The sequence below is a fragment of the Oncorhynchus tshawytscha genome, linkage group LG16 (genome assembly GCF_018296145.1).
Source record: "Oncorhynchus tshawytscha isolate Ot180627B linkage group LG16, Otsh_v2.0, whole genome shotgun sequence".
In the NCBI taxonomy this organism is placed as follows: domain Eukaryota; kingdom Metazoa; phylum Chordata; class Actinopteri; order Salmoniformes; family Salmonidae; genus Oncorhynchus; species Oncorhynchus tshawytscha.
This window is the reverse complement of record NC_056444.1, coordinates 43,568,954-43,596,439: the sequence shown is the minus strand read 5'-3', so window position 1 is coordinate 43,596,439 and position 27,486 is coordinate 43,568,954. Positions and strand designations below refer to the sequence as shown.

The 27,486-nt window shown below is 40.8% G+C and overlaps 10 non-coding genes across 10 annotated transcripts; 6 read left to right on the top strand and 4 right to left on the bottom strand.

Moving 5' to 3' along the window:
• The first annotated feature begins 20,330 nt into the window (after window positions 1–20,330).
• trnap-agg lies at window positions 20,331–20,402 on the top strand. Its single transcript has one exon. It is a non-coding gene; the product is annotated as a tRNA-Pro (tRNA).
• Window positions 20,403–20,688: 286 nt separating this feature from the next.
• Window positions 20,689–20,759, bottom strand: trnag-ucc. Its single transcript has one exon. It is a non-coding gene; the product is annotated as a tRNA-Gly (tRNA).
• Window positions 20,760–21,724: 965 nt separating this feature from the next.
• trnap-agg lies at window positions 21,725–21,796 on the top strand. The gene has a single exon. It is a non-coding gene; the product is annotated as a tRNA-Pro (tRNA).
• A 286-nt stretch (window positions 21,797–22,082) lies between these two features.
• trnag-ucc lies at window positions 22,083–22,154 on the bottom strand. Its single transcript has one exon. It is a non-coding gene; the product is annotated as a tRNA-Gly (tRNA).
• Window positions 22,155–23,144: 990 nt separating this feature from the next.
• trnap-agg lies at window positions 23,145–23,216 on the top strand. Its single transcript has one exon. It is a non-coding gene; the product is annotated as a tRNA-Pro (tRNA).
• A 286-nt stretch (window positions 23,217–23,502) lies between these two features.
• Window positions 23,503–23,574, bottom strand: trnag-ucc. Its single transcript has one exon. It is a non-coding gene; the product is annotated as a tRNA-Gly (tRNA).
• A 992-nt stretch (window positions 23,575–24,566) lies between these two features.
• Window positions 24,567–24,638, top strand: trnap-agg. Its single transcript has one exon. It is a non-coding gene; the product is annotated as a tRNA-Pro (tRNA).
• A 280-nt stretch (window positions 24,639–24,918) lies between these two features.
• trnag-ucc lies at window positions 24,919–24,990 on the bottom strand. Its single transcript has one exon. It is a non-coding gene; the product is annotated as a tRNA-Gly (tRNA).
• A 992-nt stretch (window positions 24,991–25,982) lies between these two features.
• trnap-agg lies at window positions 25,983–26,054 on the top strand. The gene has a single exon. It is a non-coding gene; the product is annotated as a tRNA-Pro (tRNA).
• A 1,356-nt stretch (window positions 26,055–27,410) lies between these two features.
• On the top strand, window positions 27,411–27,482 carry trnap-agg. The gene has a single exon. It is a non-coding gene; the product is annotated as a tRNA-Pro (tRNA).
• The last annotated feature ends 4 nt before the right edge of the window (window positions 27,483–27,486 follow it).

The window sequence follows — 27,486 nt, the reverse complement described above, 5'->3', positions numbered from 1 at the left end:
TCAAATAACACCATGGAACACAATGAAAATCCATCTTAACTATTGTAATAAAGTGATCTGTTACCTTCTAACAGGATGGCAGCACACTCCCCGCCTGGTATAATTAAATTGTGCCACTATGAAATAAAACATGTATGAAGAAAACAAATAATGTCCTTTTTATTCTTATCTTTTGTCTCTAGGATGCTTCAGAAAGAAGAACAACAATCTCTGAGATTGGTCTCAGAAACACCTTAGCAGCTCCTTACTAATTTTTTGTTCTACTTTCCTAACCTTTTTGTCAGTACTGGGAAAGGTTTTGACCACAAGCCCGACTGGCCATTCATTTCTGTGTGCCTAACTGTCTTTCAATAAGACAACATCTCCTACTTTTACATTTGGCTTTTCTGCTGTCCATTTTCTGCGTCTTTGCAGCTGGTGTTGTCCGCACCTTCATGGAAGGACCTGGCAACATGAATGAGTTGCGCTGTGGCTCGATTGAGAACCTCTCAAAGCGATGAGAGCCAAGTTGAGCTCCAGAAACCTTAGTGGCGAAGGCAGTGACGTCTGGTCGAATCTCTGCGTCTGCGTGAGGCTCTACAAGGCCAAAATGTATGTTCTCAGGCTCACTTGAGTTCGTTTGGGTCAGGAAAGGTGGCCCTGAGAACCAACTGGTGTACTTTAAGAGCACAGCTAGTATGGGCCTGGTTGCATGGTCTGCTGGATTGCTGTCAGTGTTTACAGAACACCACTGGTCTGGATGGGTAGACTTCCTGATGCAAGTTACCCTATTGGCAACATACATATACAATCTTTTGGTGACATTGTGGATGTAACCGAGAACTATCTTACTGTCTGTGTAGAACTTGGCCGCATTTACATCACTATGTCCATTTCGTCTCTGATCAGTTCATACATCTCAACAGCTAGCACAGCCGCACATAGTTCTAGGCGTGGGATAGTGTGGGCCAGTCAAGGGGCCAATTTTGATTTTCCCCATGACAAATCCAACATGCATTTGACCTTCCGAGTCAATAACTCTCAGGTGGGCTACCGCTTCTATGGCTACTGTAGAGGTATCCGAGAAGGTGTAGCTCTCTTCTTTGAGTGGTAGACAAGGAGACTGGGATGTAGGTCCGCCGAATATACATATGTTCCAACTCCATCAAAGATTCCTTCCACATTTTCCATTCCTCTTTTTCTGTGGGAAGGGGGGCATCCCACTCACTCTGATCAGAAGAGAGTTCTCTGTTCCCTTTACCTGGCATTGTTATTGGAGCCACGAATCCAAGGGGGTCATAAAGACTATTCACTGTGGACAGGATGCCTCTCTGCATAAAAGGCTTCTCATTGTGGGACACTTGGAATGAGAAGCTGTCTGTTTCCAGGAAAGTCCCAGTCTCCGTTGAAAGGGGAGAGGAACTACTCCTAGGTCCAGATATTTTAAGTCTTTTGCATGGTCCTCCATAGGGAAGGCTTCCATAACCGTTTTGCTATTGGATGCAATCTTGTGTAGTTTCATGTTGGACTCTGCAAACATTGCTTGTGTTTTTCTTAGAATGTTGATAGCTTCTTCTCTAGTAGCTACTGATGTCAGCCCATCATCGATGTAGAAGTTCCTCACTACATATTGCTTGGGTTCTGACCTGTGTTCCTCCTCACAATGTAGAGCTGCTCGTCTCATGGCTGGTGAAGGGCTGTTCCCAAAAACATGGACTTTCATCCTGCACTCAGTTATGTTTCTATCTGGGATGTTGTCTTCATACCAGAGAAACCTTAAGTAATCTCTGTGATCCTCACATACACCAAAACAGTAAAACATTTGTTGCACATCTGCCGTTAGTGCAATGCAATCCTTGCGGAAGCGCATTAGGACGCCCAAGAGTGTGATGTTTAAGTCTTGACCACTGAGCAGGACGTCGTCAAACACCACTCTTATTTGTTCAGGTTTTTGTGGATGGAAAACACCAAATATGGGCAGATACCAGCGTTCTTTGTCTCCATCTAGTGGCGGAGAAGGTTCGGCTCGGTCGTTATCCAGCATCTTTTGCATGAAGTCAATAAAATAATGCTTCATGTCATGCTTTTTGTCTAAACCTCTAACCTTCTAACAGGATGGCAGCACAGTGCAAATTTCATGTCCAGGGTGAATACATTTTTATTCATGTATATCAGACATGTCACAGGTGTGTCAACTAAAATGTATATCACAGTCCAGATTGAAGAATTGGGTCAAATGGACAAAGTTCATATTCTGTAAGTCAGTGCTTTTTCCTGTAGTACTTTGTATGAATTTGAGTGGTTACATATAATCCATGTTCACAGAATGGCTGTGAGAGAGAGACTGTTGCTGTGCTCCCAGGTAAGGACCTTGCTTCTGGTAGCACTGAAGGCCCCAGTATTCAGTCAGACAGCTTGAAGAAGATGTGTGTCACCATCCAGGCCAATGTCACAGCATGCAGTGGCCTGATAGGGAGATGACAATAAATGCGTCATGTACCTTTCATCACCAAAGTCGTGTTAGCATTTACTGCACATGTTTCTGAACAATTCAATCTATTTGTTAGTGTCGTTGATATCAGAAGATTCACTTATTTCCAGGTCATACGCATTGACTGTAATACCTCTAGGGTACTTTGGTGAAATGACTGGTGTGCAACAGCTTTATTCCATGGCCCGTATTCACAAAACGTCTTCAGGGTAGGAATAGTGATCTAGGACCAGCTCTCCCTGTCAATGTAATCATGCACATTTGGAACACCTGCTCTTTCCAATCCAGGTAAAAGCTATAATCCATTTTTAATGTCACTTGTTAAATCCACTTCAGTATAGATTAAGTGTAGGAGACAGGTTAAGGCTTGAGACAATTGAGACATGGATTGTGTATGTGTGCCATTCAGAGGGTGAATGGACAAGACAAAATATTTAAGTGCCTTTTGAAGTACTAGGTGCCAGGCGCACCAGTTTGAATGTGTCAAGAACTGCAACGATGCTGGGGTTTTTGAGCTCAACAGTTTCCTATGTGTATCAAGAATGGTCCACCACCCAAAGTACATCCAGCCAACTTGACTCAACTGTGGGAAGCATTGGAGTCAATATGGGACAGCATTTCCTTCGCTAACTGATGAAACAGAGGTAAATATGCACCAGCCTAATAAGCCAAATTATATCAAAACAACACAGCCTATTTGCAGTAAAATCAGGAGGGGCATTTAGCTATTTTGCCAAATTTTTCAGTCTCCAATGTATCATCAAATAGGCAGGGGAACAACCTAGTTTGACAAAAAGAGTTCAATAGTCAGTAACTAGTCTTTGAAATATTTCGAGCAATTATATAGCTTCTTTTCTATAAACCTAGCTATTGTCCACTTAGCTAGTTAAGGTGAACTCAACTCAGACTGATGGTGGGAATTAACATTAGGTAGCTTTCCCCCAGCAGTTTCAATTGAGTGAACTAGTGTGTGTGTGTTAGTGGAATTTTAAATTCCTGTATGTTTTGTAGCCAAAACCAAATTCGCACTCTTTCTAATTCATTAATGATTTGTAAGTTCATTAATTATGCATGAAGTAGATCGAGACCAGTCTTAAAAGCCAGGTAACAGCATTTAATTCAAGAGAGTACTGAAGCAAAATACAAAGAACCTTACATTTTAAAGAGACAACATAAAATGACATCATCAGTTTCCCACACCCTCTCCGATCCACACAATAGCGAAGTGTTTTCAGGTCCGGAGATGTCTTCTACTCCCCTCATAAACCAAACATTCCAATCTGTCTAAAAGATATCTTCTCCTCCACTAATGGAATATCAAGGACCATTCTTATCTGTCAGAAAAGATATATCATCCCTCTCCCTTAACTTCCCGCAAGGTACAGACAATTAATTCATTTTACTTACATTTTCAGTAACAGCTTAACCAAGAACCCATACATTTCATACCATAACATAATAGTATTAAAAGAAATGGTTCTTAAATAAATGTATACATAATTAATCATTTCAACTATAATTTCCTCCAACAATCCTCCCTTTGATCAAATATTATACATTCAAATCTACATCTAATTTTATCAAACATAAAAATAAAAATATGAACCAACATTATTATAAATGTTTATCCGACTCTTCACCCATCATTAATCAAATCTAACCTTAACCTTAATTTAACCCTGAACCTACATCAGAATTATAACTCTTCTTAACAGGATTTTTGTTACAATCTTTATTAAAAAAACTGTCTATTCATTGAAATAAGAAAACATCTAAATTTCCTAAACATCAAATGGTCTCCTCGCGAGTGAAAGGATCCGGATTCTTCTATTACGTCCAAGCCATGTATTTTGTATTCCACTTGTCAGAGCTTAGGATTGGTCCAGATATCTCCATCTGAAGTGTCATCGATTTCTTCAGAGTCCTGGAAATGATAACTTTCATACATACACGCAATCAACCACGTCCGCACAAAACTAACACAGTCACACAGGTGAAGGTAGCCCATAACACAGTAATCATAACATTTTTCCATCTTTCAAACACACTATCAAAACCCAATCAGTCAGAGAAGTATCTACCCCAGAGTTTCTGCCAACCCGTGAACTAGGGTGTGTAAACCAGACAAGGCCTTGGTCACTGATCCATCCTAACTGTATATCCCGGAGTCAAACTACCCATACACCCCACCCTCTTCAGCCAGCAAACATCCAAGACTATTCTATTCTGCCAAGTCATTCATTACATCTCTAAAATAATTGGTGAAGCGCTGTGGATTTTTAATAGATATAATCGATCCAATCCACATTCTCATTGAGAGTGGACCACCAAAAATACTTGACTCTAATCCTGCCAGGATCTAATTTATAGCTTTGATCTCATCTGCCACCCTTGGATCCACAATGTTATTAATACAAACCCTATCATCAAAAGACCCAGTCGGGGTACTTATTTTCTCCCGTTTAGTCAACACAATGAATGTAAAAGGCATTCTCAAAATGTACCAGTACACATACCTCTGTTCAGTTAGCCAGTAATACTCGGCCATCATGTCATTCTCCCACACATTCAACAGATGTGAGCCCTGAGCCTCCTTATCTTACTGAAATCCCCAGATCTCAACCAGTCTGCCAAATCACTCGTCACCCCATCAGTAGTAATATTCTCTGTCCCATAAGCACTATACCGGGCCAGACAGTATTAATCTCCTCTTGTCACTGTGAAAGGAGGAAGCCTAGATTTCAGAGGAACATGTGGATTTCAATAGTGTAAATCCACACAACTGTTGTTATCTGGCTTTCCTGCTTTCATGAATAGCTTTACTATACAGGCTGTTCCCTTAGGTGAATAATTCCATTTCTGAACTATCCACACCGGCTCTTGGCTCTGGACAACTCCACCGTCAGTATCTGCTTTGTCAGGGACAATGCTTGCATTCAGCTGCCAATAGAGCAACCTGCTGCTCTAACTTTTTCTACCTGGAATGCACTAGGTTATCAACTGAAACCCTTACTTTCACTAAACTCCATCTCCTTCCATGCTGGGTATGTAGATTTATGTAGCCTTCTCACATGATGTGAGCTATAACTTGTTTCCATGAACTACAGAGACTTGCATATATGTCTTCCATCATAGCTACTCTTAGTCCTGAACTGCCAAGGAGTCAGACATCACTTGGTTTACATAGAACTCCACTGAGACATCCCTCCCTATCCTACTCTCACTTCCTGTTTATCCAGATCAAGTGATCTCTTATGCTTGGTTAATACTAATTTCTCGTTTAATTATGTCAATATTACCCTCTAGCCTTCTCGGGTTCATGTTGTAGGAATAAGATCTCCAACCATACAGCTTAGGATGGACAGCTCACCTATAAAGCCCCACCCTCTTCCAGAAAACACATCATTAGCAAGAGTCAGACACATTTTCACTTCTATTAACAAGAACAGTGAGGAAAGGACAGGTAAGGTATTCTTCATTCGAGAGATGGCCCCCAGAGAATTCTGTTAATTCCAGTTCTCCTCTCAAACTCTGTTATTGTTCGACAGGGTCATTGTGTCTTACCCTCCCGCAGTGTGATATGAATCCGGGTAGTTCTTTCTGCTAGCTGTCACCAGGAGTCCTTGGTATGGTCCCCCCAACAAGCCTCTGGGACTGGATTGAGTGACTTCACCTGTAATTCACCTGTAGTGCATAAAATCTTGGACATACAGGTTTGGTTAACAAACAGTTTCTCATTTGTTCTGTTTATTAGCTAAAAAAAGTTTTTTTTTATTAGTTAATTATCCCGTAGGTCACATCCTATCCGAGAACACAATTTACCCATCCCCCTTTGTTACCTGGCTCTGCCCAGGTAACATCCTTGCCTACTCTTAAACAATGACTTAGGTAAGATTTAGTAAATTATCCTAATGTCTAACATCATCATGTAGGAACCCCTTTTAAATGTTCCACATGTCCAATTCTCCCTTGGGCGTCCATTCATGTCAATCCTGTAACAATACTCTGTCAAGTTTCTTATCTACTTTAAAGAACTTCTGTGCTACTTATATATTTTCTTAAATATATATATTCCGATAACCCTTTTCTCTCATATCTCTCAAATTCCACTAAGCTTCTAACTGTTTGACTTTATCTACAATCATTGATTTTAGAAAAAACATGTCTATGAGCGGCTTTTCTCTAAAGTCCTTACATTTCCTTAATCAATCTATCTTAATCCTAACAATAATCCTAAATCATCACAGATGTCCTATATTCCTGTTAAATGTAATACTATTTAAAAACTTATAATAATCAAACAAAGTCTAATAAATGCTAACCATATTAAAATCCTTCCTACACTAACAAGCCCTCTCCTTCGGGGACCCTCAGTATTCTATCTGCCAATAACATGAATTTAATATGTGTTGCAAAGTGTGGAATACCTTATCTACAGTAATTTATCACCCCTAAAAACTGCTACTTATTTTTCTATGTAATTCCCTGCCCTATTGGCTTAATCTATCTTATCTTCCCCTATTTATTCTCAATGATAAATATGACTTTTTCTCTGTTACAATACCAAATCATTAATAGCCCATTCAAAAACTTCACAGCTAATGTTGTAAAACAGAATCCTGAACCACTTTCTCATTTGCGGTTCAAACAATAATTCTAACCCCCCAACCAAAACTCCATTATTATGAATTTACTTTAAAACTAGTAACTCAATATGACCACATTCATTATACAAATGACTCTCCCCTGAGGCTGATCAGACCTCAGAAGACAGTCAAGATAAGATCAATAGGTCATAAAATTAAAAAAATTCACTTGTATAATTAAAACTCAAACTAATAACTCATAAGGTTCCATATGTGAGCATGCCTCTTTAAAATACCTTTGCACTAAAACAAATAGTCCTAACAATGGTTTTATGTATATATACTTGCAGACCTGTTTTAATTTGGTCGTTTATGGCCTCATTCTCCCCAAGATTATAATCCCAGGAAACCTCGAAAACTGAGACACCTAAACATCAACTTTCCCAGAAGAACACAACACTCCTAACTAGCATTCACTATGCTAATTCCGATTCAGAAACTCAAAAGTGAACTATAAACTAAACCTTATGATGACTTCCCTTTAACTCAAATCATTAATCATAAGTTTTAAACAACGTCAATGTATATGTTTACTTAAATGAACATGCTACCCTTAGATACAATTAACCCGATAACATTACTGTATTACTTTTTCCCCTCTGCCGCAAATGTCGTACATTTCTCAGTGTAAGAAATCCGTAATTTAATCCCCGATATTTAATAATATGCATTCGCATTCTCCCATGGCTCCTTTAATTGACTTATTTTAGATAACTTCCATCCGTCCCGGAACGAAGAATCCTACTTAAACACGCATGTCTACGTATCCGGGGAAAAGCTCAAATAACCAAATTCAACCTAGCTTACTTCCCGAAACATATGCAGTTATGTTTTTCTATAGAGGTTGCTTTTCAAACTTTAAATACCCTAACATGGTTCCACACAATTGAAAATGCTCAAATTCACTGGTGTTACAGAAACAATTAAACCTGGAATCACAACCATGGAATCCATTACCACAATGTTTTACGATTCATACATCCAGTCTCTCTCTCTCCCCCATAGCCTAGTTCAATCCAAACAAACCTAACCTGATGCCTACCTAGGTATCAGCTGATAGTTTTTAGCATCTTTCCTGACTATTTCTGGCGACTCTCAAATTACTGTTAAAAATGTATTTTGTAATAATAAAAAAATCAACTTCTGAAAAGTTACTCGAAACACTAATACACACTAACAGACCAACAATTTTCTCCGTTACCCCCAGTCCCTGGCGACAAAAGTGCCTCGCTAGTAACGTCATCATCAAGCGCTCAACCTTGGCCCAATCCGTAACGACTTTCAATGAATTGTAAATAATTGTTGTTCGATTAACCAAACCTAAATTTATCACATCTGTTCAAATCCTGAATTATAATTTACCACCCCAACCAATATCTCTAAATTCTCTAATTTTATAAAAACATTTTGATGGGCATAAATCTATCGTAATTGTTTCCCCGTTATTATTCAGAATTAATTTGATTTAGCATTTTAATTACGACTCTATTCCCAATATATTATTCCCAACAGAACAGACATCGTCTTGCATCAAAATTCGCTTCGTTCTTATTTTAAATTGAACGTATTAGTCTTTCAATTTGAACCACACAAACTATTTAAAACGTCCAGTTTATATCTTATACCAATACTAGTGACTATAACTTTCTCTGCAAAACAATTAGTTTAAATTGTTAAGGTCGGAAGTGCCATTACTACAGTCGCTGTCCTTTTCGTTGTACCAGTCCACTACTTTTTCCTGACTATTTTAGTAGCAACAGTCTCTAGTCAGGATTTGTCCTCGTCGCTATCCGAGTCAGATTTTGGGCGTCTCTCTCCTTTTCCCTTTTTGCCCCCCTGTCTCTGTGGCTTTTGTTTATAATAGCGGCTCTGATGTCCTTTTTTTTACAATATCCACATGGAGCCTCGCATTCCCTGGCGAAATGTCCGTTTGTTTACAATTATAACATTTTAGCTCCCCTTTTCCCCCTTTATCTGACGTTCCCTTTCTATCCGCACCCGTCCTACACTCTCTGTTCTGCACTTTATCTTCTAATACTGCCACTCTTTTCCTGGCTTCCGAAAGCCAGACCCTGGCTGTGTACAATCCTTGTTTATTCTGCTTTTTCACATTATTACCACATTCCTTATGTATCTGTTTTATAAGGGATTCCAGCTTTTCTACATTTAGACGGCCATCAAAATCGTATTTCTTTCTCCATCTTAGACCGAAATCGATGTTTCTCTTGTCTTTCTGTTCCATATAACGCTCGTCTCCCGTTAGTTCCGGGGCTTTCTTTGAAGCATTCCCACCCATTCTAAATCTTTGCCGTTACTAGTAGCTATGGTATCTAATCACTTATCTATGCCTTTCTATATAATTTTAAATTCTATGTGCGTGCAGTTCTATAAATTTGTAATTTTAGTCTTTTTCTGTCTATGTGTGTGTTCCTTTAAAAATAATCAGTATGTATATTCCATCCTGTGAACCGCGTCCATAGAAGACTTTTGATCGGACATCACATTTCACCCATAGGATATTCCTTTTGGGATTTTCAACGTTAATGTCTCATATCTCACTACTCTAGACTAATCACTTATCTTTTGATATTAATTTCTTTCAGCATTGTACAGGTTCAATTATTCTGTTCGCCTAGAATTACCCTGCCTTCTCACCAAGCCTAATTTATCTTCACCTGTTTTAATATATCTATCTGCTACTTTTCATAGTCAGACTACTTCCCATATACAGATAGATTATTAGGTAAAAACTTTATTTAGGTATGTTTATTGAATTATTGGCCATCCTATTTGTACGGAACAAGCGTCCTAATCTCCAATGCGTACTATATCACTCCTTAATAACCTTCTGGCAAGACCAGGCTTTATTAAGCTCTAGTTTATTTGATGGTAGCGCACCTTACCACAGGTCAATTTCGGACCTGCTTCCTTCCTATCGATTTTGGTTAATACCCCCGGTAGAAACCCATTTTATTTGTTCAGAATATTCAAGCACCTATTATTGATCAAATTCAACTCCTTCATAACATTTTAATCAATAAATATCCTAAATAATCCCTCCCAAATTCAAGAATAAAGGCTACTTTACCTGCTCCTGCTGACTGGGAAAAGCACTGTTCGTTGTATCTAGTCACCCTTCCAGATTTTCTGTGGTAGTACTCAGGCCTGAATTTTAACCACAATTCAGTGGTCAGGTCTTTTTAGTAAAACGAGTCAAAAACTTGTCCGTGCACGATTTTCAGCGTACTACCTCCAGATAACAGGGAGGGGTATTTAGATCCGGGATCGAAGGACCAATTGTTAGTGGAATTTTAAATTCCTGTATGTTTTGTAGCCAAAATCAAATTCGCACTCTCTCTAGTTCATTAATGAGTTGTAAATTCATTAATTATGCATGAAGTAGATCGAGACCAGTCTTAAAAGCCAGGTAACAGCGTTTATTGCAAGAGAGTACTGAAGCAAAATACAAAGAACCTTACATTTTAAAGAGACAACATAAAATGACATCAACAGTTTCCCACACCCTCTCCGATCCACACAATAGCGCAGTGTTTTCAGGTCCGGAGATGTCTTCTACTCCCCTCATAAACCAAACATTCCAATCTGTCTAAAAGATATCTTCTCCTCCACTAATGGAATATCAAGGACCATTCTTATCTGTCAGAAAAGATATATCATCCCTCTCCCTTAACTTCCCGCAAGGTACAGACAATTAATTCATTTTACTTACATTTTCAGTAACAGCTTAACCAAGAACCCATACATTTCATACCATAACATAATAGTATTAAAAGAAATGGTTCTTAAATAAATGTATACATAATTAATCATTTCAACTATAATTTCCTCCAACAGTGTGTTAGACATAAATTATGTAATTTACATAACACATTTTCAGAATCCATACATACAAATTTCCCTTGTAAATGTAAATATTCAAAGCTTTGTATCCATTATGCTACTTTACTATGATAACTCCTTGAACCCCTCAATTTATCAGAGATGGATAGTCATTTTGGCGAGGTGGGGATGGGAGGTTAGTTTCTTGTAAAATATTTACTCTGAATTTGTTATTACTTAAACTATGTCTTTATTAATGTTATTTATCTTTGAGTGGCAGCCTACGGGTACATGTTTTATAAACATATACAGTTGTGGCCAAAGGTTTTGAGAATGACACAAATATTAATTTTCACAAAGTCTGCTGCCTCAGTTTGTATGATGGCAATTTGCATATACTCCAGAATGTTATGAAGAGTGATCAGATGAATTGCAAAGTCCCTCTTTGCCATGCAAATGAACTGAATCCCCAAAAACATTTCCACTGCATTTCAGCCCTGCCACAAAAGGACCAGCTGACATCATGTCAGTGATTCTCCCGTTAACACAGGTGTGAGTGTTGACGAGGACAAGGCTAGAGATCACTCTGTCATGCTGATTGAGTTCGAAAAACAGACTGGAAGCTTCAAAAGGAGGGTGGTGCTTGGAACCATTGTTCTTCCTCTGTCAACCATCGTTACCTGCAAGGAAACACGTGCCGTAATCATTGCTTTGCACAAAAAGGGCTTCACAGGCAAGGATATTGCTGCCAGTAAGATTGCGCCTAAATCAACCATTTATCAGATCATCAAGAACTTCAAGGAGAGTGGTTCAATTGTTGTGAAGAAGGCTTCGGGGCACCCAAGAAAGTCCAGCAAGCGCCAGGACCGTCTCCTAAAGTTGATTCAGATGCGGGATCGGGGCACCACCAGTACAGAGCTTGCTCAGGAATGGCAGCAGGCAGATGTGAGTGCATCTGCAAGCACAGTGAGGAGAAGACTTTAGGAGGTTGAACTGGTGTCAAGAAGTGCAGCAAATAAGCCACTTCTCTCTAGGAAAAACATCAGGGACAGATTGATATTCTGCAAAAGGTACAGGGATTGGACTGCTGAGGACTGGGGTAGTCATTTTCTCTGATGAATCCCCTTTCTGATTGTTTGGGCCATCTGGAAAAAAGCTTGTCTGGAGAAGACTGTGAGCGCTACGATCAGTCCTGTGTCATGCCAACAGTAAAGCATCCTCAGACCATTCATGTGTGGGTTTGCTTCTCAGCCAAGGGAGTGGGCTCACTCACAATTTTGCCTAAGAACACAGCCATGAATAAAGAAATGGTACCAACACATCCTCTGAGAGCAACTTCTCCCAACCATCCAGGAACAGTTTGGTGACGAACAATGCCTTTTCCAGCATGATGGAGCACCTTGCCATAAGGCAAAAGTGATAACTAATTGGCTCGGAACAAAACATTGATATTTTGGGTCCATTTCCAGTAAACTCCCCAGACCTTTATCCCATTGAGAACTTGTGGTCAATCCTTAAGAGGCGGGTGGACAAACAAAAACCCACAAATTCTGACAAACTCCAAGCATTGATTATGCAAGAATGGGCTGTCATCAGTCAGGATGTGGCCAAGAGGTTAATTGACAGCATGCCAGGGCAGATTGCAGAGGTCTTGAAAAAGGGTCAACACTGCAAATATTTACTCTGCATCAACTTCATGTAATTGTCAATTAAATCCTTTGACACTTGCGAAATGCTTGTAAATATACTTCAGTATTCCATAGTAACATCTGACAAAAATATCTGAAGACACTGAGGCAGCAGACTGAAAATTAATATTTGTGTCATTCTCAAAACTTATGGCCATGACTGTACATTGAAATGGATAATGTACCTGTAACTAAGGCTGTGGATGTCTTTAAATTATGTCAGCCAGGTTATTGTCATACAACTTTAGTTGTCAATGATAGAAACCTTAGAACGTCTTAGAAATCAAAACGTATATGGACTGCATGATGTGACTATACGCTATTGATGATTTGAGAAAGCCACAAAAAAAGCATGAGCTCTGTTCCTTGCTTCAGGCTGCACACACTGTTCTCTCATCAAGTGATCATCTGCTCACCCATCAGACTGTTCTCAATTGAATATTGTCTTTATTAATATGTAAAAATTTGATTTAGAATGGCCCATTATCAAATGGGCAGGAACGGGCAGGGGGAAAAAAGGCAACTTTCACATGGGATTCCATATAAAAATGTCTGGGCTTGTAAGAACACTTATTTCACCATTGGTCGAGAAGCACGCAGCATCTTGCTGCACAACAGGTGGTATCAAATGTTATTTATAACGTGCCAAATACAACTGGTGTAGACTTTACAGCAGTTAAATGCTTGCTTACAAACCTTTCCCAATGATGCAGAGTTTAAAAATAATAATAAGAAATAAAATGGTAACTAACACGAGGAATAAAATAAAATACAATACACAAGAATGGAGCAAAATACAGGGAGTACCAGCTCTAGATCAATGTGCAGAGGTACTTGAGGTAGACATGTACAGGAAAGCAAGGTAAAGTGACTATGCATCCAGATAAATAATGAGAGTAAAATAAAGAACCAAGTTGTACACATATGTATATCTAGACTTAGATTTAGCTTTCCCTGACTTAGTCGCCATACTGATTGATATATAAACAGCTGAATCTGTGCGTTTACCAAACAATGTAGTTCGTAATAGGTGTTTCTCCTTCCGGTATGAAACTTCAATAGTGAATGACTCTCTACGCTGGCGCTTACTACATGGGTTGGTCTTGCAACACATAAACATGACCTATTGCCGTTTACCTCAGCTCATTGACTATCTACCCAGCTAGATTTCAAGACGATCAGTGCTCATTGGGTTAAAATACAGTCAATCAACGAAACAGCGGGGAATTCATTGGTGCACAATGATGTCATGACTTGTTGTCTTCAAATTGGTTTCTTTCAGTCAATACTTCCCGCGAAATGGACCATCAGGTTTGATTGTGTTACAAACAAACCAGTTGATTGCAGTGGAACCACAGACAAAATGAGAAAAAAAAATCCTGAAAATCCCATTGTAGGATTTTTAATGAATGTATTTGCAAATTATGGTGGAAAATAAGTATTTGGTCACCTACAAACAAGCAAGATTTCTGTCTTTCACAGACCTGTAAGAGGCTCCTCTGTCCTCCACTCGTTAAATGTATTAATGGCACCTGTTTGAACTTGTTATCAGTATACAATATTTGATTTTCTGGATTTTTTTTCCTCATTTTGTCTGTCATAGTTGAAGTGTTCCTATGATGAAAATTACCGGCCTCTCTCATCTTTTTAAGTAGGAGAACTTGCACAATTGGTGGCTGACTAAATACTTTTTTGCCCCACTGTATATATCGATTTATTATACCCGTTGATACAGGGCTCATATGTGAAACTATTCGAACATTTTCTTTCACAGTGACACTGACTCCGAATGGCAGCCCCCAGGGCCAAGGTTTCCATCCCCACTGAAGCTGGTTCATCCAGCTCCTGCCACAAGTGGTGTTCATCTGCCCAAATGTGTTTCTGCAGGCATGGATGTGCCTCAGGGCCAAAAGGGCACAGCATGGAGGCGTCGCTGTGTTCTTTGCAAAATTAAGTCCCCCATCACCTGCGCCACATGCTTGGTGACCATCTGCTTTACAGCAGAAAGAGACTGCTATGGCACCTGGCATCAGCAGCACAATATTGTGTAGAGCTTTGGCAAAGTGGGTGAGGTTATATCCTTTCTGTTTGGCCCTGTCCGGGGGTCTCATCGGATGAGGCCACAGTGTCTCCTGTCCCTCCTGTCTCAGCCTCCAGTATTTATGCTGCAGTAGTTTGTGTCGGGGGGCTAGGGTCAGTTTGTTATATCTGGAGTACTTCTTCTGTCTTATCCGGTGTCCTGTGTGAATGTAAGTATGCTCTTTCTAATTCTCTCTTTCTCTCTTACTCTCTCTCGGAGGACCTGAGCACTAGGACCATGTGTCAGGACTACCTGGCATGATGACTCCTGGCTGTCCCCAGTCCACCTTGCCTTGCTGCTGTTCCAGTTTCAACTGTTCTGCCTGTGGCTATGGAGCTCTAAACTGTTCATTTTTACTCTTGAGGTGCTGTCCTGTTGCACCCTCTACAACCACTGTGATCTCCACCCGGCACAGCCAGAACAGGACTGGCCACCCCTCACAGCTTGGTTCCTCTCTAGGTTTCTTCCTAGGTTTTTGCCTTTCTAGGGAGTTATTCCTAGCCACCGTGCTTCTACACGCGCATTGCTTGCTGTTTGGGGTTTTAGGCTGGGGCTATATAAATAGATTTGGACTGAGGGTCTTCCAAATATTGAAAGTGTGTAAATAGTTACCCATGTTATTTTGTAAATGTATATATATCTTTTTCATATTTTTTAATCAATAATTATTTTTTCCCCATATTTTTTTTATTTATTTTTCTCAATTTTTGGGGGGGTGTGTGTTAGAATACCATTTTGGTATTTTGTATATAGTTATTTGTTTCAAAATGTATACCTTCACCAATTTGGCCACTTGGGTACATTTGGGCTACTTGTGTGGGACACCTGGGTGACTTCATGATAAATGTAGCACACTCATTTTGGAAGTTTGCACAAGTACTGGTGCCCTCTTATATTTTTCACTGAAATTGTCTCCATCATCCTATCTGAATGTTTGTTTTATCTTGTTCATTTTAAAGATGATGGTATAAAAATAAAAACCGTATGTTTTGTATTGTTTTATCTAAACCAGATATATTGTGTTATTCTCCTACATTCAATTCACATTTACACAAACTTGAAAGTGTTTTCTTTCAAATGGTATGCATATGCATATCCTTGGTTCTGTGCCTGAGCTACAGGCTGTTAGATTTGGCTATGTCTTCAGGCGGAAATTGCACAAAGTAGGGGGGTAGCTGTAAGAGGTTTTAAAACATTCCCCAACCAGAAACTGTGGATTGATGGCAGCATTCCCGCAAAACTGAAAACGCAAACCACTGCTTTTAACCTCACTAGGGTAGGGGGCAGCATTCAGAATTTTGGATGAAAAGTGTGCCCAAAGTAACCTGCCTGCTACTCAGGCCCAGAAGCAAGGATATGCATATAATTTGATTTGGATAGAAAACGTTTCCAAAACTGTTAAAATAATGTGAGTATAACAGAACTGAAATGGCAGGTGAAAACCTGAGGAAAATCCATCCAGGAAATAATTTTATTTTGAAATGCCTGTTTTTCCATTGAAAGCCTATCCACCATACACAGACTTATGACTCAGTTCACGATCTCCATTGTTTCCTCAAAAGGTGGCCAATGTTTCAGGCTTTTACTCTGAAAAATGAGGGAGAAACAGCATGTTCAATGAGAGGACAGCGGAAATTTCCAGACATGAGTCCAGAGTGTGACCGGGAGTGCACATTTTTTGTTTCTCCTCTTCTATTGACAGAGCTTTGTCCGGTTGAAATAAGATAGATTATTTATGACAAAAACAACATAAGGATTGATTATAAACATCGTTTGACATGTTTCTACGAACTTTTATGGTACTTTTTAGATTTGTCTGTCTGTTGTGACCGCACTTGTTCCAAAGTATTACTGAGCAGAACGCGCTAACAAAACAGAGGTTTTTGGATATGAAGAGGGACTTGATCGAACAAACAAACATTTATTGGGTAACTGGGAGTTTTGTGAGTGTAATCATATGAAGATCATCAAAGGTAAGTGATTAATTTTATCGCTATTTCTGACTTTTGTTACTAGTCTACTTGGCTGGTTACTGTTTAATGATTTGTCTGCTGGGTGCTGTGCTCAGATAATCGCATGGTTTGCTTTCGCTGTAAAGTCTTTTTGAAATCTGACACAATGGTTGGATTAAGAAGTTCATCTTTAAACTGATGTATAACACTTGTATGTTTCATGAATTTTTATGAGTACTTCTGTTTTTGAATTTGGTGCTCTGCAATTTCACTGGATGTTGGCTAGGTGGGACGCTAGCATCCCACACCCCCTAGAGAGGTTAATCAGGGCAAGATGACCGGAAACATGACCGAATACAAACAGTGTAGCTATTCCCTCCGCAAGGCAATCAAACAAGCTAAGCTTCAGTATAGAGACAAAGTAGAGTCGCAATTCAACGGCTCAGACACGAGAGGTATGTGGCAGGGTCTACAGTCCAATCACGGACTACAAAAGGAAAATCAGCCCCATCGCGGACCACGATGTCTTGCTCCAAGACAAACTAAACAACGTCTTTGCTTGCTTTGAGAAAAACACAGTGCTACTGACACGGCCTGCTACCAACACCTGCGGGCTCTCCTTCACTGCAGCCAACGTGTGTAAAACATTTTAAACGTGTTAACCCTCGCAAGGCTGCCGGCCCAGACGGCATCCCCAGCCGTGTCCTCAGAGCATGCTTAGACCAGCTGGCTGGTGTGTTTACGGACATATTCAATCAATCCTTATCCCAGTCTGCTGTTCCCACATGCTTCAAGAGGGCCACCATTGTTCCTGTTCCCAAGAAAGCGAAGGTAACTGAGCTAAATGACTATCGCCCCGTAGCACTCACTTCCGTCATCATGAAGTGCTTTGAGAGACTAGTCAAGGACCATATCACCTCCACCCTACATGACACCCTAGACCCACTCCAATTTGCTGACCCATTAGGTCCACAGACGACGCAATCGCAACCACACTGCCCTAACCCATCTGGACAAGAGGAATACCTATGTAAGAATGCTCTTCATCAACTACAGCTCAGCATTTAACACCATTGTACCCTCCAAACTTGTCATTAAGCTCGAGACCCTGGGTCTCGACCCCACCCTGTGCAACTGGGTACTGGACTTCCTGACGGGCCGCCCCCAGGTGGTGAGGGTAGGCAACAGCATTTCCACCCCGCTGATCCTCAACACTGGGGCCCCACAAGGGTGCGTTCTGAGCCCTCTCCTGTACTCCCTGTTCACCCACGACTGCATGGCCACGCACGCCTCCAACTCAATCATCAAGTTTGTGGACGACACAACAGTGGTATGCTTGATTACCAACAACGACGAGACGGCCTACAGGGAGGAGGTGAGGGCCCTCGGAGTGTGGTGTCAGGAAAATAACCTCACACTCAACGTCAACAAAACTAAGGAGATGATTGTGGACTTCAGGCAACAGCAGAGGGAACACCCCCCTATCCACATTGATGGGACAGTAGTGGAGAGGGTAGTAAGTTTTAAGTTCCTCGGCGTACACATCACAGACAAACTGAATTGGTCCACCCACACATACAGCATCGTGAAGAAGGCGCAGCAGCGCCTCTTCAACCTCAGGAGGCTGAAGAAATTCGGCTTGTCACCAAAAGCACTCACAAACTTCTACAGATGCACAATCGAGAGCATCCTGTCGGGCTCTATCACCGCCTGGTACGGCAACTGCTCCGCCCACAACCGTAAGGCTCTCCAGAGGGTAGTGAGGGGGCAATCACCGGGGGCAAACTACCTGCCCTCCAGGACACCTACACCACCCGATGTCACAGGAAGGCCATAAAGATCATCAAGGACAACAACCACCCGAGCCACTGCCTGTTCACCCCGCTATCATCCAGAAGGCGACGTCAGTACAGGTGCATCAAAGCTGGGACCGAGAGACTGAAAAACAGCTTCTATCTCAAGGCCATCAGACTGTTAAACAGCCACCACTAACATTGAGTGGCTACTGCCAACACACTGACTCAACTCCAGCCACTTTAATAATGGGAATTGATGGGAAATGATGTAAAATATATCACTAGCCACTTTAAACAATGCTACCTAATATAATGTTTACATACCCTACATTATTCATCTCATATGTATATGTATATACTGTACTCTATATCATCTACTGGATCTTTATGTAATACATGTATCACTAGCCACTTTAACTATGCCACTTTGTTTACATACTCATCTCATATGTATATACTGCACTCAATACCATCTACTGTATCTTGCCTATGCCGCTCTGTACCATCACTCACTCATATATCTTTATGTACATATTCTTATCCCCTTACACTTGTGTCTATAAGGTAGTAGTTTTGGAATTGTTAGCTAGATTACTTGTTGGTTATTACTGCATTGTCAGAACTAGAAGCACAAGCATTTCGCTACACTCGCATTAACATCTGCTAACCATGTGTATGTGACAAATAAAATTTGATTTGAAGAGCGTGAGAGATTCATGACGTGGTACGAAACAGTAAGACATGGCACCTTTGATTTCCATAAAGAGATGGAATCATACTGTGACAATGATGTGGTTATACTTCGTGAAGGATGCCTCAGATTCAGAGAAGACGTAATCAAAGATGCAAGCATTGACCACTGGAGTTGTACAAGTATTGCATCGGCATGCATGAAAACCTATCGTAAACACTTTCTGCCTACATCATCTATAGCAATCCCCCCCGCCTGATAACTACCGACGCCAATTCAAGTCATACTATAGTGGGTCCATTCAATGGTTGAGTACTTGGCCCAGGATAAAGACATTTTTATTCAACGTGCTTTGAATCGGGGGGAGAAGGCGTTTGGCTCTTACCATGTAGATGGATACACCCAGATTGACAGGGTTGAGACCGTGTATGAGTACAACGGTTGTTTCTTCCACGGTTGTAAATCTTGCTTTGTGCCCCAGGCCCTATGTGTCCTAACCCAAAAGACTTTTGGGGAAATGTACCAAGAGTTTCAAGACAAATTGGATTCTTTACAGGCTACTTACGGGCTAAAAGTGGAGGTTTTGTGGGAGCACGAATGGGCCGCCCTCAAAAAGTCTGAACCTCATCTTCAAGCCTTCCTTTCCAGCAATGACACACCAGAACCACGACAGGCCTTGTATGGAGGCCGCAGCAATGCTTTGACCTTGCGGTATGTAGCGCAACCCGATGAGACAATAGGATATGTAGATTTTACATCATGTAATGAGTTCCTCATGCTATCCTATGGGCCTTCCGGAAATGATTACTTTGATTCACGTACCTTTACGTCATTTGACTCAAAATAAATGAGTTCCATTCTTTTTGAAGTCTAATTTTTTCATTTTCTCTTTAAAAAAATGAATTAATCTCATTTTGCACTTTATTCATTTGTAAAAACTCGTCATCAGTTTGCTGTCGCGACTGAAGAAGACAGAATGTGAAAGACACATCAGATGAACTACAGAAGATTTGAACTGAAGCATGGTCAAGAGTTTGGAAGACTGTTATGCTCACAAGTAAAGCACAAAACACTCACATGATGTTCAATCGTTCCAAGCACCGTGGACACGTCAATCGATATCTTCACTGTCATTGCTGCAGAAAGCAAAAAAAACCTTTGTTATAAGGCTCGTTGGTCTAGGGGTATGATTCTCGCTTAGGGTGCGAGAGGTCCCGGGTTCAAATCCCGGATGAGCCCTTTTGCAGATCCTTGAACAAGCTCAGACAGGCAGATCTTGGGCCACTGGTCGGAACACCAACTATCACCTCTTGGGAGCAGGACAAGGTGGCTGAATGGATTTGGCAATGGACTGCAAATCTATTTTGATATGCACTTGTTGGTTCAACGTAGCACAACATTTATTATTTTAGATAACCTGCAGAATGTAGGAGCATTTCTGACTTCCACGAACAACGATAATGATTCAAATGTAATACACTTGAAATGACATCCAGCCCCTAAAACAAATGAAGTCCTCATGCTCTGCATTGGCCGGGAATCGAACCCGGTCAACTGCTTGGAAGGCAGCTATGCTCACCACTATACCACCAATGCTATGTGCAGCTCATTAGCAACATGGAGACATCGACTCATATCTTGACCATCATTTTTGTGGAAAGTGATAATTCTTTGACCAAACAGATCGTTGGTTTGGGTGTATGATTATGGCTTAGGTTGCGAGAGGTCCCTGGTTAAAAAATGTATCATTTTAATCACTACAGGTTACCTTCAGATTAGTCCCGTGACACTTGTGGGGAACGTAGGGCAAATAGGAGAACATTGCGACAAGTGGGGTCACATTAGTTTGTAGCCCAAAGATTTTGGATTCTACAAACAGAAGTTGGCACATAGACGGTTCTGACTTCAGACGAGTCTCCTGACACTTGTGGGGGATGTAGAGAACAAATGAGAATACCACCGTGTTCGTGAGGGTCTCCCCTTTCCAGAGAGTGGTCATACGAATGTGTAGGTCAAACGGTTCGGAAGCTAGAGATGTTTTTGTGAGAAGACCGATTATAGGTATGTCTTATGGTTCTTTCACTGCAGATATGGAGGGGTAACATAAGCAGTTGTGGAGGATCGAGACGGATACGCTGAGTCTCAATCTCTCTAGTTGAAAACTGATCTATTTGAATGGGTATTTTCAACATTAATTTACTTTGATTCACGTACCTTTACGTCATTTGACTCAAAATAAATGAGTTCCATTCTTTTTGAAGTCTAATTTTTTCATTTTCTCTTTAAAAAAATGAATTAATCTCATTTTGCACTTTATTCATTTGTAAAAACTCGTCATCAGTTTGCTGTCGCGACTGAAGAAGACAGAATGTGAAAGACACATCAGATGAACTACAGAAGATTTGAACTGAAGCATGGTCAAGAGTTTGGAAGACTGTTATGCTCACAAGTAAAGCACAAAACACTCACATGATGTTCAATCGTTCCAAGCACCGTGGACACGTCAATCGATATCTTCACTGTCATTGCTGCAGAAAGCAAAAAAATAACCTTTGTTATAAGGCTCGTTGGTCTAGGGGTATGATTCTCGCTTAGGGTGCGAGAGGTCCCGGGTTCAAATCCCGGATGAGCCCTTTTGCAGATCCTTGAACAAGCTCAGACAGGCAGATCTTGGGCCACTGGTCGGAACACCAACTATCACCTCTTGGGAGCAGGACAAGGTGGCTGAATGGATTTGGCAATGGACTGCAAATCTATTTTGATATGCACTTGTTGGTTCAACGTAGCACAACATTTATTATTTTAGATAACCTGCAGAATGTAGGAGCATTTCTGACTTCCACGAACAACGATAATGATTCAAATGTAATACACTTGAAATGACATCCAGCCCCTAAAACAAATGAAGTCCTCATGCTCTGCATTGGCCGGGAATCGAACCCGGGTCAACTGCTTGGAAGGAAGCTATGCTCACCACTATACCACCAATGCTATGTGCAGCTTATTAGCAACATGGAGACATCGACTCATATCTTGACCATCATTTTTGTGGAAAGTGATAATTCTTTGACCAAACAGATCGTTGGTTTGGGTGTATGATTATGGCTTAGGTTGCGAGAGGTCCCTGGTTAAAAAATCTATCATTTTAATCACTACAGGTTACCTTCAGATTAGTCCCGTGACACTTGTGGGGAACGTAGGGCAAATAGGAGAACATTGCGACAAGTGGGGTCACATTAGTTTGTAGCCCAAAGATTTTGGATTCTACAAACAGAAGTTGGCACATAGACGGTTCTGATTTCAGACGAGTCTCCTGACACTTGTGGGGGATGTAGAGAACAAATGAGAATACCACCGTGTTCGTGAGGGTCTCCCCTTTCCAGAGAGTGGTCATACGAATGTGTAGGTCAAACGGTTCGGAAGCTAGAGATGTTTTTGTGAGAAGACCGATTATAGGTATGTCTTATGGTTTGACAAAAACCGATCAAGGTCCACCATCTTTCACTGCAGATATGGAGGGGTAACATAAGCAGTTGTGGAGGATCGAGACGGATACGCTGAGTCTCAATCTCTCTAGTTGAAAACTGATCTATTTGAATGGGTATTTTCAACATTAATTTACTTTGATTCACGTACCTTTACGTCATTTGACTCAAAATAAATGAGTTCCATTCTTTTTGAAGTCTAATTTTTATTTTCTCTTTAAAAAAATGAATTAATCTCATTTTGCACTTTATTCATTTGTAAAAACTCGTCATCAGTTTGCTGTCGCGACTGAAGAAGACAGAATGTGAAAGACACATCAGATGAACTACAGAAGATTTGAACTGAAGCATGGTCAAGAGTTTGGAAGACTGTTATGCTCACAAGTAAAGCACAAAACACTCACATGATGTTCAATCGTTCCAAGCACCGTGGACACGTCAATCGATATCTTCACTGTCATTGCTGCAGAAAGCAAAAAAATAACCTTTGTTATAAGGCTCGTTGGTCTAGGGGTATGATTCTCGCTTAGGGTGCGAGAGGTCCCGGGTTCAAATCCCGGATGAGCCCTTTTGCAGATCCTTGAACAAGCTCAGACAGGCAGATCTTGGGCCACTGGTCGGAACACCAACTATCACCTCTTGGGAGCAGGACAAGGTGGCTGAATGGATTTGGCAATGGACTGCAAATCTATTTTGATATGCACTTGTTGGTTCAACGTAGCACAACATTTATTATTTTAGATAACCTGCAGAATGTAGGAGCATTTCTGACTTCCACGAACAACGATAATGATTCAAATGTAATACACTTGAAATGACATCCAGCCCCTAAAACAAATGAAGTCCTCATGCTCTGCATTGGCCGGGAATCGAACCCGGGTCAACTGCTTGGAAGGCAGCTATGCTCACCACTATACCACCAATGCTATGTGCAGCTTATTAGCAACATGGAGACATCGACTCATATCTTGACCATCATTTTTGTGGAAAGTGATAATTCTTTGACCAAACAGATCGTTGGTTTGGGTGTATGATTATGGCTTAGGTTGCGAGAGGTCCCTGGTTAAAAAATCTATCATTTTAATCACTACAGGTTACCTTCAGATTAGTCCCGTGACACTTGTGGGGAACGTAGGGCAAATAGGAGAACATTGCGACAAGTGGGGTCACATTAGTTTGTAGCCCAAAGATTTTGGATTCTACAAACAGAAGTTGGCACATAGACGGTTCTGACTTCAGACGAGTCTCCTGACACTTGTGGGGGATGTAGAGAACAAATGAGAATACCACCGTGTTCGTGAGAGTCTCCCCTTTCCAGAGAGTGGTCATACGAATTTGTAGGTCAAACGGTTCGGAAGCTAGAGATGTTTTTGTGAGAAGACCGATTATAGGTATGTCTTATGGTTTGACAAAAACCGATCAAGGTCCACCATCTTTCACTGCAGATATGGAGGGGTAACATAAGCAGTTGTGGAGGATCGAGACGGATACGCTGAGTCTCAATCTCTCTAGTTGAAAACTGATCTATTTGAATGGGTATTTTCAACATTAATTTACTTTGATTCACGTACCTTTACGTCATTTGACTCAAAATAAATGAGTTCCATTCTTTTTGAAGTCTAATTTTTTCATTTTCTCTTTAAAAAAATGAATTAATCTCATTTTGCACTTTATTCATTTGTAAAAACTCGTCATCAGTTTGCTGTCGCGACTGAAGAAGACAGAATGTGAAAGACACATCAGATGAACTACAGAAGATTTGAACTGAAGCATGGTCAAGAGTTTGGAAGACTGTTATGCTCACAAGTAAAGCACAAAACACTCACATGATGTTCAATCGTTCCAAGCACCGTGGACACGTCAATCGATATCTTCACTGTCATTGCTGCAGAAAGCAAAAAAATAACCTTTGTTATAAGGCTCGTTGGTCTAGGGGTATGATTCTCGCTTAGGGTGCGAGAGGTCCCGGGTTCAAATCCCGGATGAGCCCTTTTGCAGATCCTTGAACAAGCTCAGACAGGCAGATCTTGGGCCACTGGTCGTAACACCAACTATCACCTCTTGGGAGCAGGACAAGGTGGCTGAATGGATTTGGCAATGGACTGCAAATCTATTTTGATATGCACTTGTTGGTTCAACATAGCACAACATTTATTATTTTAGATAACCTGCAGAATGTAGGAGCATTTCTGACTTCCACGAACAACGATAATGATTCAATACACTTGAAATGACATCCAGCCCCTAAAACAAATGAAGTCCTCATGCTCTGCATTGGCCGGGAATCGAACCCGGGTCAACTGCTTGGAAGGCAGCTATGCTCACCACTATACCACCAATGCTATGTGCAGCTTATTAGCAACATGGAGACATCGACTCATATCCTGACCATCATTTTTGTGGAAAGTGATAATTCTTTGACCAAACAGATCATTGGTTTGGGTGTATGATTATGGCTTAGGTTGCGAGAGGTCCCTGGTTAAAAAATCTATCATTTTAATCACTACAGGTTACCTTCAGATTAGTCCCGTGACACTTGTGGGGAACGTAGGGCAAATAGGAGAACATTGCGACAAGTGGGGTCACATTAGTTTGTAGCCCAAAGATTTTGGATTCTACAAACAGAAGTTGGCACATAGACGGTTCTGACTTCAGACGAGTCTCCTGACATTTGTGGGGGATGTAGAGAAAAATTGAGAATACCACCGTGTTCGTGAGGGTCTCCCCTTTCCAGAGAGTGGTCATACGAATTTGTAGGTCAAACGGTTCGGAAGCTAGAGATGTTTTTGTGAGAAGACCGATTATAGGTATGTCTTATGGTTTGACAAAAACCGATCAAGGTCCACCATCTTTCACTGCAGATATGGAGGGGTAACATAAGCAGTTGTGGAGGATCGAGACGGATACGCTGAGTCTCAATCTCTCTAGTTGAAAACTGATCTATTTGAATGGGTATTTTCAACATTAATTTACTTTGATTCACGTACCTTTACGTCATTTGACTCAAAATAAATGAGTTCCATTCTTTTTGAAGTCTAATTTTTTCATTTTCTCTTTAAAAAAATGAATTAATCTCATTTTGCACTTTATTCATTTGTAAAAACTCGTCATCAGTTTGCTGTCGCGACTGAAGAAGACAGAATGTGAAAGACACATCAGATGAACTACAGAAGATTTGAACTGAAGCATGGTCAAGAGTTTGGAAGACTGTTATGCTCACAAGTAAAGCACAAAACACTCACATGATGTTCAATCGTTCCAAGCACCGTGGACACGTCAATCGATATCTTCACTGTCATTGCTGCAGAAAGCAAAAAAATAACCTTTGTTATAAGGCTCGTTGGTCTAGGGGTATGATTCTCGCTTAGGGTGCGAGAGGTCCCGGGTTCAAATCCCGGATGAGCCCTTTTGCAGATCCTTGAACAAGCTCAGACAGGCAGATCTTGGGCCACTGGTCGGAACACCAACTATCACCTCTTGGGAGCAGGACAAGGTGGCTGAATGGATTTGGCAATGGACTGCAAATCTATTTTGATATGCACTTGTTGGTTCAACGTAGCACAACATTTATTATTTTAGATAACCTGCAGAATGTAGGAGCATTTCTGACTTCCACGAACAACGATAATGATTCAAATGTAATACACTTGAAATGACATCCAGCCCCTAAAACAAATGAAGTCCTCATGCTCTGCATTGGCCGGGAATCGAACCCGGGTCAACTGCTTGGAAGGAGCATGCTCACCACTATACCACCAATGCTATGTGCAGCTTATTAGCAACATGGAGACATCGACTCATATCTTGACCATCATTTTTGTGGAAAGTGATAATTCTTTGACCAAACAGATCGTTGGTTTGGGTGTATGATTATGGCTTAGGTTGCGAGAGGTCCCTGGTTAAAAAATCTATCATTTTAATCACTACAGGTTACCTTCAGATTAGTCCCGTGACACTTGTGGGGAACGTAGGGCAAATAGGAGAACATTGCTACAAGTGGGGTCACATTAGTTTGTAGCCCAAAGATTTTGGATTCTACAAACAGAAGTTGGCACATAGACGGTTCTGACTTCAGACGAGTCTCCTGACATTTGTGGGGGATGTAGAGAAAAATGAGAATACCACCGTGTTCGTGAGGGTCTCCCCTTTCCAGAGAGTGGTCATACGAATTTGTAGGTCAAACGGTTCGGAAGCTAGAGATGTTTTTGTGAGAAGACCGATTATAGGTATGTCTTATGGTTTAAACCGTTTGACAAAAACCGATCAAGGTCCACCATCTTTCACTGCAGATATGGAGGGGTAACATAAGCAGTTGTGGAGGATCGAGACGGATACGCTGAGTCTCAATCTCTCTAGTTGAAAACTGATCTATTTGAATGGGTATTTTCAACATTAATTTACTTTGATTCACGTACCTTTACGTCATTTGACTCAAAATAAATGAGTTCCATTCTTTTTGAAGTCTAATTTTTTCATTTTCTCTTTAAAAAAATGAATTAATCTCATTTTGCACTTTATTCATTTGTAAAAACTCGTCATCAGTTTGCTGTCGCGACTGAAGAAGACAGAATGTGAAAGACACATCAGATGAACTACAGAAGATTTGAACTGAAGCATGGTCAAGAGTTTGGAAGACTGTTATGCTCACAAGTAAAGCACAAAACACTCACATGATGTTCAATCGTTCCAAGCACCGTGGACACGTCAATCGATATCTTCACTGTCATTGCTGCAGAAAGCAAAAAAATAACCTTTGTTATAAGGCTCGTTGGTCTAGGGGTATGATTCTCGCTTAGGGTGCGAGAGGTCCCGGGTTCAAATCCCGGATGAGCCCTTTT